Here is a 15,152-nt window from a genome sequence, read left to right on the forward strand (position 1 = left end):
ATATAGACATTTGACTATGACATTAATTGTGAAATTTTTTTTTTTGGGGGGGGTGGCATCCTGCTCTGCCTTGTTGATCTGAATGCTCTGTAGGTTATCACTAGTGGGTCTGATTTTCTTTTCTTTTTTAGTATTGCTCTTGTGACATTGCTCTGGCAGCATCTTGCATATTTGTGGCATCTCGCATATTTGCTTATCTGACAGCTTGTGTCACTGTATTGTTCCATAGCTTCTGCAAATTTGAAAAAAAAATAGAATATGAGCTTTAGGAGACTTATCTGAGCACGTCTTGACAGATGGCTTGCCGAAAGCAAAATTTGTTTTGTTTGTCCCGCAAATGAAAGGATCATTGGACATGGATCCTCTATTCTTGCTTGTCTTAGGGTGGTCGGATCGGCATGCCTGGCAGTGGATACGGAGAGCACTGTCACAGGAGCACTCCAGCCAGCCAAAACCCCATGCTTTCATGGCAGCTTTGCTTGATACAGGTTTCTTTGTTTTTTGTTCGGCAAATGAAAGGATCATTAGACACGGATTCTCTGTTTTTGCTTATTTTGAGGTGATGGGATCGGCGTGCCCAGCAGTGGATATAGAGATCGCTGTCACAGGAGCACTCCAGCCAGGCAAAATCCAATTTTTTTTTTTTGCTTCTGTACGTGTCAGTAGTGTCACTAGTATTTGTCATTTTTTCCTACTCATCTGGCTTGTACAAATTGCTCGAGTTTTTTGGAGCGTTTTAGCCCCCGGCTAGTAATGAGAAATCGATCCATGATGGCGCCTGTGCTGGCTATAGCTGCTGTTAACATTGTATGAAATGTTCGACCCACGACAATTCGCCCATAAGACATCACCCTGGGACAGGTTGCCTGGGCCTATGTTCGGGGACTTATCTCATCGGTTAGGACAAGTTCACCTTATCTTGCTTACTAAACGGTATTGCAGATTATGCTGACGAATCCTGAAGAAAGTTTTCATTATCACATGAGGTCGTTGGCAAGACAACCATACCTACCCCCCTGAGACAAATTAAAGTCATCTACGTGAGAACAAACTGTTACAGGGTGACCTGTCTCGAGGACGAATTGTCTGGAACGGATATCCCAACTCGCTGAATGCCGGACCCACCATGGGATTGCATTTTGCATAACAACACACACACATGTACGTACGGGTATGCTTAAATGCGAATGCACCTCGGTTCTATCCCAGCGAGCTAGTGCATAAGTCCGCTCGCTAGCAAATAAAGTGTATCAATTGTCATGCAAGCGAAGCTTTAACACATTGCGCTAGCTTGCTAGCGAATCGTGCACAATGGTCCGGCCAGCTTGGGGCCACTGAGCTAACAGCGCAGCCAAGCACAACTAATTGTCACTCGGCAATATTAGATTTTATGCCGCCCCAAAAGCATGATTTTGAGTGATTTCGGGAGTAACATTAGGCATTTCCGGGGCAAATTCGCCCGTCACTGGCCGAGTTTGGCCTTCCAATTTTCATGTTGCCTTTTTCTTCACTTTTCATGGGCTTTCTTTTGGTAGTGGGAGATTGGCATTCACCCCTATTTACCTAGCTTTCTCTTCCAACTGTAAGGCTTTGGCCATGTCTGCCACAACTGTGTCTTGTGAATTAACTACCTTGACCAATTTTCTCATGCATTCTGTCGGCACGTAATTGGCCAAACAGGTGATTCCTAACCCACCTTCCCTTGCTCTGGTGTACAGAAAACCATTGGTGATAGAACTAGGTAATTACAACCACTTTTTGACAAACGACTTGATTGAAAGATCAATCAACCAAACATTGGTTCTGCTGTATCTCCTGTTTATAGCAGCCACCGAAGGGAAACGGCAAAAGTGGCCACTATAGACAGGTTGGCGGCCATTTTGAATTTATCATGTACTGTACATACGTTGATATGTACGTACATACAGTATGTGTTATTGAGTGCTATTTATTTTAACATTGCCTTTACATGTACTTGTACCATTTCAAACCATCAATGTTAATTAAATGTGCTTTGTAAGCCAATAAAAGCAAACTGATTTGAAGATCTAAAAGAATTATTTAGTGTATGTGAGATTCAGCTACGCAGGCCCGGCCCAACGCATTACTGACACCACGACAGGGACGTATCTCACTTAGTGTCATGTGGGCTCTGAAAAGAGCCGTTTGGGTAATGGTTGGCCCTGAAAAGGGCCATTTGGTTTGCAACTAAAGAGCTTCAAGTCTTCTTACAAAAGTCGAACATGGTAGTCTGCCTAGCAACTTGCTTCTGATGAAGATGTTCGGATTCAACAGAGTCCTGAAGGTCGGAGCATTTCTGCAGAATGTCCTTGAATCCTTTGGCAACAGCAAAAGCCCTAATCTTGGCAAGACTACTGCTAACCTCGAAGATTTCCTAGTTCGGGATCAGGTTGACTGGCTTGTGTATCTTAGGAATATCATGGGTTGTCAAAAGATACAGGCGTTGTCTTGGTTTAAGACACGCTTTGTCTATCCGTTCACAATAATCAATTACCGATCCTTTCTACAGCTTTTTGTGCTACAAGTAAATACGTTACTCTCTGGATATCGGAATCTAATTGGGACGCAGCCCCATCCTCCGGCCGGCTCGCCCTCGGAGTATCCAGGAGGCTCTCAAACATGTCCCCTGCCAGAATCTTATCCTGTAAATGGGAGATCATGTCTTCCATCAACAATGGGTTCTTGTCTGTATCTTCGTCCGAGACATTTTGAGAAGGCTCCCCAGTTGTTGGCATATCCATACTAAGGTTTTCTAGATGTGAACCTTCTAGGGATTTGCTTGTGATAGACCATCTTCTCCTTGTGTCGGGAGAAAGTTTAGGTCAAACTTAATCTCATAGAATATCATCCACTTCCTCCGGGGCCCCTTCATTGCTCGAATCCACACCCGGTGGGGTACCAATTTCTAGCACTTTGGGGGACCCGTCAGATAGTGGCTGGTCCAACAGGCGCTCCTCACCAGCTCACCGGGGAGGGCCCCCGTCAAAGCAGCCACATCTGACTCACTCTCTTCCTCAGATTCTGGAATCACCAGGATATCTTCTCCTGACTCTGAGCTTTCTTGCATTAAGCCGACGGCTTCTCTTTCCTTTTCTATGATTGCTCTACATTTGTGTCTTTATTTGCTTAACTGTTTTATTTCAGAAATACTCCGAAATCTTGATATTAATTCTATTACTTCTATATTGACTCATAAGTCTCTTGAGGAGTTGTACCTCTTCTTTGTTTCAGATATCTCTCTTATTCAACGATCTTTTCCTTACGGATTCGGCCTGCCTGGCTCGTTTTCTTACAGATAAACACATTTCAGGGTGTCTATGCTGCCACATGGCAGAACTGAGATGGAGATATTTGAATTGGGTCGCAAGTGGATGGTAAGAGAAAATGTTGTGGTTTATTCATGAAATCATTAAATTATATTACTTTAAAGTGTCGAGGGAAAACTGGTGAGCATCGGGATACGGGAGGGGGTGGATGCCATCATGCCCTCCCTCCCCCTTCCCATTGTCCCGACACCCTTCACTGCCGCAAGTTTTGCTATTTATGTCACTCGCAACCATTGCACGATTCAGCATATCAAGGGTCCATTGTAAGGTTCATTGTCACATTGTTGCATTGGATAAATTGGTTTTATAGGGGGGAAACTCTGGATTTGGTGTCTTGCAGAAGAAAATGGGGTCTAATGGATTGCCATGTCGGGGATTCGAACCCTAATTCTTCGATTAACACAAGTCGTTGGCGAATATCCGTGATGTGTTATTGACGGGGTCATCGAACATGTTGGAAGTCGCTTTATTCCCTCTGGATGTAAAAAAGGTTATTCTCTTTTTCGACTGCCATGACTCACGAGTCAACGACCCTACAGCTCATTGTCAAAATAGTAAACATTGACTAATTGTGTTAGGGTATAAATCTATCCAATCTTCCATGCACAATAAGTTGAATACCTTCCCCAGCTTACTAACTTGCCCACTTTTGACGATATAAGGTCGTTAGCATGGTTAGCATGTAGGATACTATCTCTTGTTTAGCAGTTTATTATCCCATCACCATGTTCACTAACAGTTCTGGCCCACACTCACTTTCTCTGGTCATGCCTGGTTGGCGAATACGCAGTGTCTTTCGAACTCGTCTGGGCATATTTTTCTTAACTATTTTGTAGGAAGTCAAATGTTCTGCTGATATACAAACAGGTTCCCCCCCATGATGATAAAAAAGAACAGTTCTTGAAGAAGACTCTTTTTTCTCTTTATTCATTATCTCAGTATAACATCTTGTGAAATTTATGGTTACTGATCACGAGAATTCGACAGGCATGACAGGGTAATTTTCAAGGAATCCTCTTCAGCAACGGTGAGTGGCAATTAGGACACGCCTTTCTTTTCATGGAATCGACGAAAGCAAAACCTCTTACAGATGATTGGTCAATACAATTGACCAATCAAAATCCCGACATCCGCTACACTCTGCGTTTCCGTATTCCTATTGGCATGCGCTCTTAAAGTCTTAACATCATAGTCACATGGAGTTTGACGTTAGGATAAATTTCGGTTCCTCATATGTTGTCATTTCATTTTGGACCAGCGAACGAGTGTACTTAACCAATATTAATAAGCCGTATCCTGTTACAATGTTCTTCGATCATTCTAAGACTACTTTGGCCTGAGTGGGCTGTTGTCCAACTGCAAACTCAATGGAGATTACAAAACCTCGACCGATGTTGAAGATTTCAACTCTAATGGTGTTGAAGTTGTTGTCACGAACCCGGCTAGCGATCTGAACAACAACGTCGTGTCTGCGTACTCTGGATTCCTACCTCTGAACATTACCGAACTTTCGAAAGTTATGAGGGGAGCATGCCGACGCCCCAGTAACGCCGGCAGGGGTACGGCAGCCCGGCCACCCCAAAAAGCCTAAATCCCGTGGCCCCCTCACCTCCTCTCCGCCCATCCGCCTTCATCCCCCACCTCCCATACCATCTCTACATCCCCAACCCCTCAGACCACCCGATCCCCCTCCACTCCTGCCTGCTCCTCCAACACCTCACCCCCTACTCCCAATCCACCTCCCTCCCTCCAACCTCTTCCTGTCCTCCAGCGTCTCCTCCCACTACTACCTCCATCTCTCTCTGATTCCATATCTCTTGCATGTTAGCCCGTTGCTATTCAGGTGTGCAATGGAAAGATGACCAACTAGGTATAGGGTTCCCCTAACAACTCCATTTATGCATGTACAAGAAAGTGTGTCTACACATACTTGACACTTGTAAATAAGATGAGCTTATCTCATAATCCTTGTGATTCCTCTCAATGATGTAAGTTTGTTTCCTATTGAAAGAACTTGCCTTACACTTATTGTACTTGCATGTCTTTCTCTGCCTGAAAATTGAGTTTCAGAATTAGTCAATGACTGCTACCTTCGTTGGTGTGTTATGATTTTTTTTTTAGCGTTTTGGGAATTTTTAGAGCCTAACAAGTTATCCCACGCAAATTGCATGAGCAAGGTAACACACTTATCGACCTGCCAATTTATCAATCCTTTCATGTAGATGTTCTTCAGAGTGTGATGGAAAGCTTCTACATACATGTTTGTGGTTGTGTGAGACCCATTCCTGTGACAACTGTTTGTGAATAACTCTGATTTAGTCCATAAAATGAGTTATTCCTAGTAATTCTTCGTAATTAGTTCCTTGATACTGGCTCTAACATGGTTACAAACTTTGCAACATCAGTCTCATCTAGCAGGCTTCGCAATGTCTTGTACACAGTAGATTGTAGCTCGACGTTCCCAGGAATGTGCGTGCGCAAGCCCCCCCCCCAGCTCCATTGACATGCCATGTACAGAGGATTTTACAAGGCTTATGCGCTAGAGCGGGTACCCATGCACTGTGATATTGCTCTGCATCATTGTCTGACTAGTTTCCCTACGACATCCCTTCTCCCTTTCTCCAAAAAAGGCATTGCAATGTCTTGTACACGGTAGATTGTAGCTCGACGTTCCCAGGAATGTGCGTGCGCAAGCCCCCCCCCCCCCAGCTCCATTGACATGCCATGTACAGAGGATTTTACAAGGCTTATGCGGTAGAGCGGCTACCCATGCACTGTGATATTGCTCTGCATCATTGTCTGACTAGTTTCCCTACGACATCCCTTCTCCCTTTCTCCAAAAAGGCATTCCAATGTCTTGTACACAGTAGATTGTAGCTAGACATTCCCAGGAATGTGAGTGCGCAAGGCCCCTCCCCCTAGCTTCATCAACATGCCATGTACAGAGGAGTTTTCAGCACCCAGGGTCGCAATCTCATCCATCTGCTCTCTATTCCGCTGCAGTAGATCATGGACGAAATCTGGAGTTGCGACACAACCAGCTTGATTTTTGGAGGCGTCCTTGTTGGATTGGTCGGAGAAGGATTGGTTGTCAGAGGATTTGTTGTCAAAGGATTGGTCGTCGAAGGATTGGTCGTCGAAGGATTGGTCGGTTCCTGGTAGGTCGACTAAGGATTGGTCGGGGGCTGGTAGGTCAGCAGGCTGCTGGTCCGCAGCAGGCGGGTCAGCAAAAGATTGGCCTGCGCCTGGTAGGTCGGGCAACTGGCTTGTCTGTCGTTAAAGCAAAATAGATAACGAAAACATTTAACTGAATACATAAAAAAACTTAGAATAATTAAGATTTCATTTTTACAGAAATAGTTATTAAGATAATTGGATCAGGAAGGAGGTTGTTTGATATTTGGAGAGGAGTTACTGGGCCCTATAGAATTTGGGGTATGAGCTTGTGGAGGAGTAGAGGTTTGGACAAAGGCTTTAGTTTGATTAACTTTTGGATGAGAAGGCATTGTTTGAAGATGGGTAGGTTTGAGGGAAGCTTTACGTCCCGTTTGGACTGCGTTGGCATGCCGTTTGTAATTTTGGGGCATTGAATTTACTCTCTTCAATGCTTCTGGATAGGTTCCTCTCAGGGTAAAGATTTTGGTACCTTTGTAGACCAGTGGTCCGTTTCACCTGCCCCCTGATCTTTTATCCAAGATTTCCTTTTTAATTAAAGGTATTTGGCTATTTTGGATGGAGTCACAAGATCGCCTTCCCTTACTACAATTCGGGCCGTAATAACCACAGAAGTGTGACATTGAATACATGGCGCCAAGTCCACTTTCTCCATCTACAATCTATCACACAGAGGGATCGTTTCTACAGAAAGTTGGGGACTGGTTTCGTTAGCCCCAGCCACTTGAAATTGGATTGGTCGCTCATCATATGACGAAATTCTTGACACCAAATATCATACTAAAACAGCATATCATCGACCCATCCTTTTAATCCTTTGAGTCTGTACAGTAAAAGCAGACTTTGCGCCTTGGAATTTGGCACAATTATGAGCTTAGACCGACATGAAACGGGCAGTTCCACCTGAGCCCCTGCAATTGGCAACCTGTTTGCTTTGCAATTTGTGCAAATTTTTATTCGACATAGCATGTATATAATTATTTCAAGTACAAAAATGCAGTAATAAAATTAATAAGAATATATGCAACTGCATGCATATCTGGTTTCCATCCAGAGTGGAACCTTGATCAATGTCACCCCAAATTAGGGTAAGTCATGGGTGGAGCAAGATTCCTTAATATCTGTTCATAAAAGCCTTCACCATCCGAATAGTGTCGCATAGTACCTTTTGCAGTATCATGCTGACTCGGCCTCTACTGAGGCCTAAGACCTTCACCACCTCTTTGAGCGGACACCATGTGCCCCTGGCTCCGCAAACGAACCTGAAAAACGGGGTTGGATTGTTCCATTATCACTGGTCTCAGCGGTGTGTATTTTTGCACTTTTTCCAACCCTGCCCTTCGTGATCTGCTTGGGTCGTCATCCCAAATGACTGTAGGGTGTATCACCTAACAGGGTCTATTGTTTCCTGCCGTGAACTCAAGATTTGGTTTGAGATTCCCAGAAACCCTTTCAAAGAGGGGCTCCTCCGAGACCCGGAGGCCTGCCGCCTCAGCGGCCTTAAACAAAGCTTTGCAGACCCTTTCGTGTCTGATAAGACCCAATTTCTGTACCTTATCGCAGAATCGGGAGATATGTCAACCGTTTCTGGATAGGCTTTACAACTTCGATAGTTGGTGTTTGCACCAGCCGTTCCTTGGGCCATCGTAACTCTAGTACATGTAGGAACGACATTGACTCGAATTTTAAGAGCCCACCGATACTCGTTTTCTTTCAGGAAACTCTGTACCCTGATCCACCTATTACCTTCACGATACTTGTAGCATTGCACCCCTTTACCCTGGCTGGGTTGGGCCTTCCAATTTTCATGTTGCCTTTTTCTCCACTTTTCATGTTGCCTTTTTCTCCACTTTTCATGTGCTTTCTTTTTACTAATTGGTAGTGGGAGGTTGGCATTCACCCCTATTTGCCTAGCTTTCTCTTCTATCTGTAAGGCTTTGGCCATGTCTGCCACAACCGTGTCTTGTGAATTAACTATCTTATTAGTAATTGGAATAACTACACTAAGTAATTATTTACGTTGTGTAGTAATTCAAATTACTACACAACCTTGCATGTAATTATTTGATGTAGCGACACTAATTCATTTAACATCATGACATGAAATCGTTGGGCAGTAATTCGTAATTGTGTTGTGTAATAATTCAAATTACTACATGATGTAAATAATTACGTTGTGTGGTATTTCGAATTACTACACAAAGTAATTACTTACATCGTGTAGTAAATTGAATTACGACAGAGCGTTTATCCGTGTTTTTGACGGTCTCCTGCTTCCATACAACTCCGCACTCTAGACAATCAAAAACTTGTCTCTGAAGTGAAGGAGTATCAATTCAACCTCCACATTTTGGTAAGTGGCATTCCAAGCCATGTGCTTTTCCAAAACAAGTGAGACATTGAGTGCATTTGAACATGAAACCCTTCTTGTGAACTTCTTTTACATGCTTTATATAGATCTAAGGGTGATAAAATCTTATAACATGGACAGCTATAAACATCCCTTTTCCCTTTAATAATAAGATTGTGGACCGGAGTCCGGAAATCTTGAAAGTCAATGAAGTCCTCCGCATCTGATTTATTTTGATGGGGTATTGGAAGCAAGTGTTCTCTCCACCATAAAATCGGTTGTTATGGCCCTATCATCACGGGACCTAAAGTTTTTTGCCTGACCCGGCTGACCGCTGATCCTCCCCGAGACTCTATCCCTGTCCTGTGCACAGGTTGTGACTTGCCCAGGTCGACCGCACGACGACTATGCCTTCCGTCATTGTCCTCTGTATCACGTTCGCCCTGCGCAGAGGGGCCCGGTGTTCCTTCCGTGGCTGCTACTGTTGCCGTTATGGCGTCTTGGCTCGCCAAAAAAGACTTGTCCTGGCAGCCTTGTCTTGCATTCTTGTTTCTGTTATTACCATCGCCCTTCACAGAGGGACCCGGAGTTGACTCAGAAGCTGCCGAGGCAGCGTTTATGGTTACATTGCTAAACCGAAATTGTATAGTCTGACGACTATTCCCTAAATCTTTTTCAATTTCACCTTCTGAGGAGGTTATCGGCGTTTCTTTATTGCCACCCGGCTGTACGGCTAGACCCAGCTTGAGCTGCCTTCTCTTAATAGTCCAGACTATTGTTCCCTGAATCCATTCTTATGATCCCTCCCCCGAGGGGATATTGATCAAAGTTCTCTTTGTTGTCCAATTCTGGACTTGACTGCAATGCTCTTTCCATAGATTGGAACTTGTGCCACTCAGACTTCAATATTAGAATCTCAGACTACCTGAAAGACATAATGTACACGACACTCAAAAAATAAGATATATATATCAACCCACGGGGGGGGTCACACAGGACCCGTCGAGGATGTGGGCCAGGAATACCTGTGAAGGAAATGAACATGTTATCGTAATCACCATACACCCCGAACTTAAAAGATGGGAAAGGGCATTTGCTCTTCGGCCGTAAAATCGTACTGCCATAAACCTTGCACATGGCGATCTTGTGGCTGCGTGACGTCTCATGCTTCAAATTGTTGCGAATCCAAAGTGGGAAGGTATTCACAGGGTGGTGTGACCGATCTCAATTCTGTGTGCTATTTTTTTTCCCACAAACGACTGTTACGAGAGTGCTCTTAAAGATAGCCAAAGGTGAGTTTGGAAGCAATACTAATGATATTACATGTTCTTCTATAATCATTTGCTAAAGGGCCCAATATTTTCTTGAACTGGCATGGAGTACCCCTTTGATATACAATCAAATATAATGAATGATAGACAAACAATACAGTAATACTAGTACCCTTTGGGAACTGTTCCTGTAGAAAAACTGATAAATTAAATACAGACACTTTAAGTTTCCCAAACCAAATGCCTCCCGATGTTTCCTGCATCTATCAATTGTTTGGAGATAATCACCCCATGACTGCTCTTTACACATGCAATCGGACGGTAGTGGTAGCAATGTTATAAAATTATCCTCTCATTGTCCCTATCATCCATCAGTAAACTGACAAATGACAGAGACTGAAAGTTTCCCATGCACCGAGTGCCTCCCAAAGTTTCCTGCAGCTATTAAATGGAGTTAAATCACACCATTCTTGCTCTGTTTTTGATATGCCATTTGGCAAGAGTGGCAACAATGTCACAAATTTTACCCCTACCTCTTCCCCTTCCCCTACCTTGGGGTGGCGGCATGTTTGAATTGTTCCTGGCTCTTGTCGCTGGAGCATGGCCAGGAACTCCTTTAGTTTACTTTTTGGGGCTCAAGAGAATTCCTTTACCCCACCCTCAGCTTCCTTTTAACCCTTCGTAACTTAGATGTAGCCATGTTGGTTTGTTAGCCGTCCCAGGTGGTGGTGCCCGACCCATCCTCGCTCTCAAATCCCCCAGCATAACGCTTGGGTGACAAGAGGACACTGCTACCAGCTCCACATCAGTGTTTTCAATGTCAGGCTGTTCATCGGGGATCACCAAAAAGCCTTTCCTCTGCATGGATTTGAATTTCAAACTTCGCGCATGAAGGCCTCTTGTCCCGGGGGGGCCACTTACAATGTACATTGACGAGTGGATACCATGCGCGACCAAAAAACATGTAAAAAGGATGTCCTTTTCACGATAGGGCACGTTACGTACGAAACGTGATAAGGGTGTCAAAAACACAGAAATAAGGGAAAAAGGTATCTATTTTGCTAGGAAAATTACGTGTTTAGAGTCAAATTTGCGGGAATGATAAAACAAACTTAAAATGTTTCATAAAGAATGCCCATTTTGCCCCAACACTTCGTGTTCAGAGTCCGATTTGCGCGAGATGTAGAAGCTGGGGTCGTTCTAAACCAATTTTAAGGTAAAGCCGACGACAGAAGGACCCGTAAGAAAACATTCCTGTACTTGTTTAGGGGTTCATTTCAGGGAATATTTACCAAGAATATTTTGTTTCCAATACATGTTATGGGTAGGGTTTCATATGCCAATACTTGTTAAGGGGTACATTTTCAGAATATGGAAATTACGCGTTTATTTAGGGTGCTCTTCGAGACCCCATGGTCGCGCATGGTATCCATTCGTGAATGGAAGTGGGCCCCACCCACCGGGCCTCTTGTCCAAGTTGCTTTACACTATTCCTTACAACTTTGTATTTCCATTACACAACATTCACATGTACACATATACAATCTTGCACATGAAGAACTAATAATAACTTCGACAACTCTTACATTTTTAAATTTTTCATTATTTTATCATGTCACCTGGCTTAAAGATGGTATAGCTGATAACTCCTGTCATTGGGCTTGTATCATAAAATAATACGAAATTAAAAGACAACTCTGGACAACACTTTCCCACAACGAGACAAATAAGCAACACGCCCCTAAGCAGTCAAATTTAAATCTTCATGTATCCCACTGCCGCAGCCGAAATTAGAAATTCACAACAAAAAAAATCATTACAACAGTTAAGAAAGTAGTTTTTTAATGTATTGATAATAGTTTGATTAGCCACTACATTCTGTGGAGATATAGTCACACAGGCTAGGCTATATATTTTAGGTCCGATGATGACGGAGCCATCACAACTGATAACTCTGTGCAAAGAACGCTTGTTTACAGTTGTCCATGGAGGATATTGGCTCTTTCTTTCAGAATCAGCCTGTCTGGCCCATTTCCTCACCGAAAGACACACTCCAGGGTGTCTATGTCGTTCATGTTGGGAAAGACCTCTTTTGGTGCTGTAAGTAGCTCCGCACTCTAAACAACCAAATTCTTGTCTCTGGAGTGAAGGGGTACCAATTCGACCTCCACATTTCGGTACGTGGCATTCCAAGCCATGTGCTTTTCCAAAACGGGCGAGACACTGAGTGCATTCGAAAGTGATATCTCTCCTGTGTACTTCCTTAATATGTTTGTAGATAGTACCAAGGGTAATGAAGTCTTTCTTACAACAAGGACAACTGTAGACATCCTTAGTTCCCTTAATTACAATAAGACTATGGACCGGGGTCCTAAAATCTTGGTCAATTCCATTCTCTGTCTCCGATTCCTCAGACGGGGTATCGGGTGCAAGCGTTCTTTGCACCGAATCAATAAAGTACCTTTCTTGTGACTACTAATATTCTCATGTGACCCCGTCAGGACCCGGGTTTGAGCCCTTTGTCGAATCAAGTGCTTTTTCGATCTCACCTATCGTGATTGGTTTCATGAGATCTTCGTTGTTGGCCATCTTGTCTGGAGGACCATATTTCTCGATATAGACTATCTTGCTGGTCTTCGAAAACCAAGTTGTGTAAGTATGAAAGATTTCCTCTGGGTCCAGGTTACACTTTTCCCTGAACCTGTCCTCTAAAATTTGTTCCGCTACCTTCTGCGGATTTTTTCCTAAATAGTGTTTGAGTTTCGAAAAAGGTTTGCCTCCTTTTTCTACTCAAATTCGGCGCCGCTGACTGGGGTCTTCTGGGGGTGCCCGATGGTTGCCTTCTGCGAGGGAGACCTTCCCTTTCTATCGTGTTACGTGCTACATGTACAAGCAAGCTCGATACTCGTTGGATATCAGACTCGAGACGGGACGCAGCCCTGTCCTTTTCCTCCGGTGAGTTTGCCATTCTCAAGGTATCTAGGAGGATTGATTACTAAGGATGTAAACATCCTTAGTTCCCTTAATTACAATAAGACTATGGACCGGGGTCCTAAAATCTTGGTCAATTCCATTCTCTGCCTCCGATTCCTCAGACGGGGTATCGGGTGCAAGCGTCACAGACAATGGGAAATGGGACGTGACGGTAGGTTGCTTTTTTGTGTGTGTTTTAGGCAAATCCTACATTCTCGGATGCTGCGACCCAACAGCTCTAATTTGTATGTTGCATCAGAAAACATGTCTCTTTTGTGGAGTTCTAACAACCATCTCAAAAGTTTGTTTTTCGCTCCAACAATGCAGTGTGGTCATGCTCCGGTGCACCCCCAAGCTTCTGCAATTTAGACACGTCACAAAAATGTTGTGAATTATGATAGCATAGTCAACGCTATTTAATATGACTACGCCAGTACCTTTTTCAGGCTTGCAGATACATGTACAAGTATGTCCGTATTGACCCAAAGATCACATGTGGCAATCAGACATTCATGTAGAGGGTGCAAATTGCACCATGTGTAATAGATTGCTTTTGCAAATGTTTAGACGACAGTGATAGTGAAGTGGACAATATACAATTTATACACTTCATGTAGTATCAACACAAATCTCATGTTTAATACTATGTTTGACGTTTGAACAAGCATTAAAGACTCATTGATATTGCACTTAACTATGGCATGCATTTAATTTGTTTTCAAATTGATTTTATTTTTTCAAGTGATGTGTAAATTTCGATATTATTTTCTACTTCAGTATTTGAATTTTACTTATTTTAACAATTATGTATTTTGATCTGCAACCTGATCCTGGTAAAATGCTTTTCAGTTGATTGGATATCTCTTTTTAAGATTGATTTTATTCATAATATGCAATCAATCATGATATGAAACTATTATTGATTGCTTAGCTTTACATTGGTGCTCAATAGTGAGTGAACCCCATCAGAAAATGAACATATTCAATTTGAAATGTGCTCAAGTTCTGCCATGTTTTGGATATTTAATTGTGAAGTCGGGCAATAACAAATATAACATTCCATAAAGTTTCTTTCTCGCAGCTTGCCGAACACTGTAGGATTCATGGAGCATTGTGGCCCAGTGGATAAGTCTTCTGACTTTGAAACAGAGGGTCGTGGGTTCGAATCCCAGCCATGGCGTAATTTCCTTCAGCAAGAAATTTATCCACATTGTGCTGCACTCGACCCAGGTGAGGTGAATGGGTACCCGGCAGGATTAATTCCTTGAATGCATGAGCGCTGAAAGGCAGCTCCAGCTAGAGGCGGGGTAATAATGATAACGACATGCCTCGGAATAGAATATTTCTAGATAGATGGCGCTATATAAATGCCTATTATTATTGTAGTCGACATTCAACCTTCGGCATTAAGGAGTGCATTTCGGGGTGAGGTTTACTAATTTTTGAGCACAATTGTATATGATAGGGTCTAAACTTTGCACCTATTCTATGAGAGCCATTCAGAGCACCTACGGCCTGCATATACATGTAGGTGCAGTTGGCCCACTTTTGCAAAAATGCTGTGAGAAAAGAAAGTGGATAATCTTAACCATGATCTCACGGGGCTAACCGGCCATTTCAACACCACCTATAGTTCAGAGTTAAAGGACAAGTCCACCCCAACAAAAACTTGATTTGAATAAAAAGAGAAATTCAACAAGCATAACATTGAAAATCTCATCAAAAGCGGATTTTAAATAAGAAAGTTATGGCATTTAAAAGTTTTGCTTCATTTCACAAAACGGTTATATGCACATCTCGGTCTGTATGCAAATGAGGAACTGATGACATCACTCACTATTTTTGTATTTTATTATATGAAATATTTTCATTTTCTTGTCATTTTCATGTGAAATGAAGTTTCATTCCTCCCTGAACACATGGAATTCCATTATTTCAACATTTTGTGCTTCAGGCAAGGAGGGCCTAATCGTCAAATTTGTAAAAATTGAAATATTGTATAATTCAAACAATAAAAAACAAAAGAAATAGTGAGTG

The sequence above is a fragment of the Lytechinus variegatus genome, chromosome 16 (genome assembly GCF_018143015.1).
Source record: "Lytechinus variegatus isolate NC3 chromosome 16, Lvar_3.0, whole genome shotgun sequence".
Classification (NCBI taxonomy): Eukaryota; Metazoa; Echinodermata; class Echinoidea; order Temnopleuroida; family Toxopneustidae; genus Lytechinus; species Lytechinus variegatus.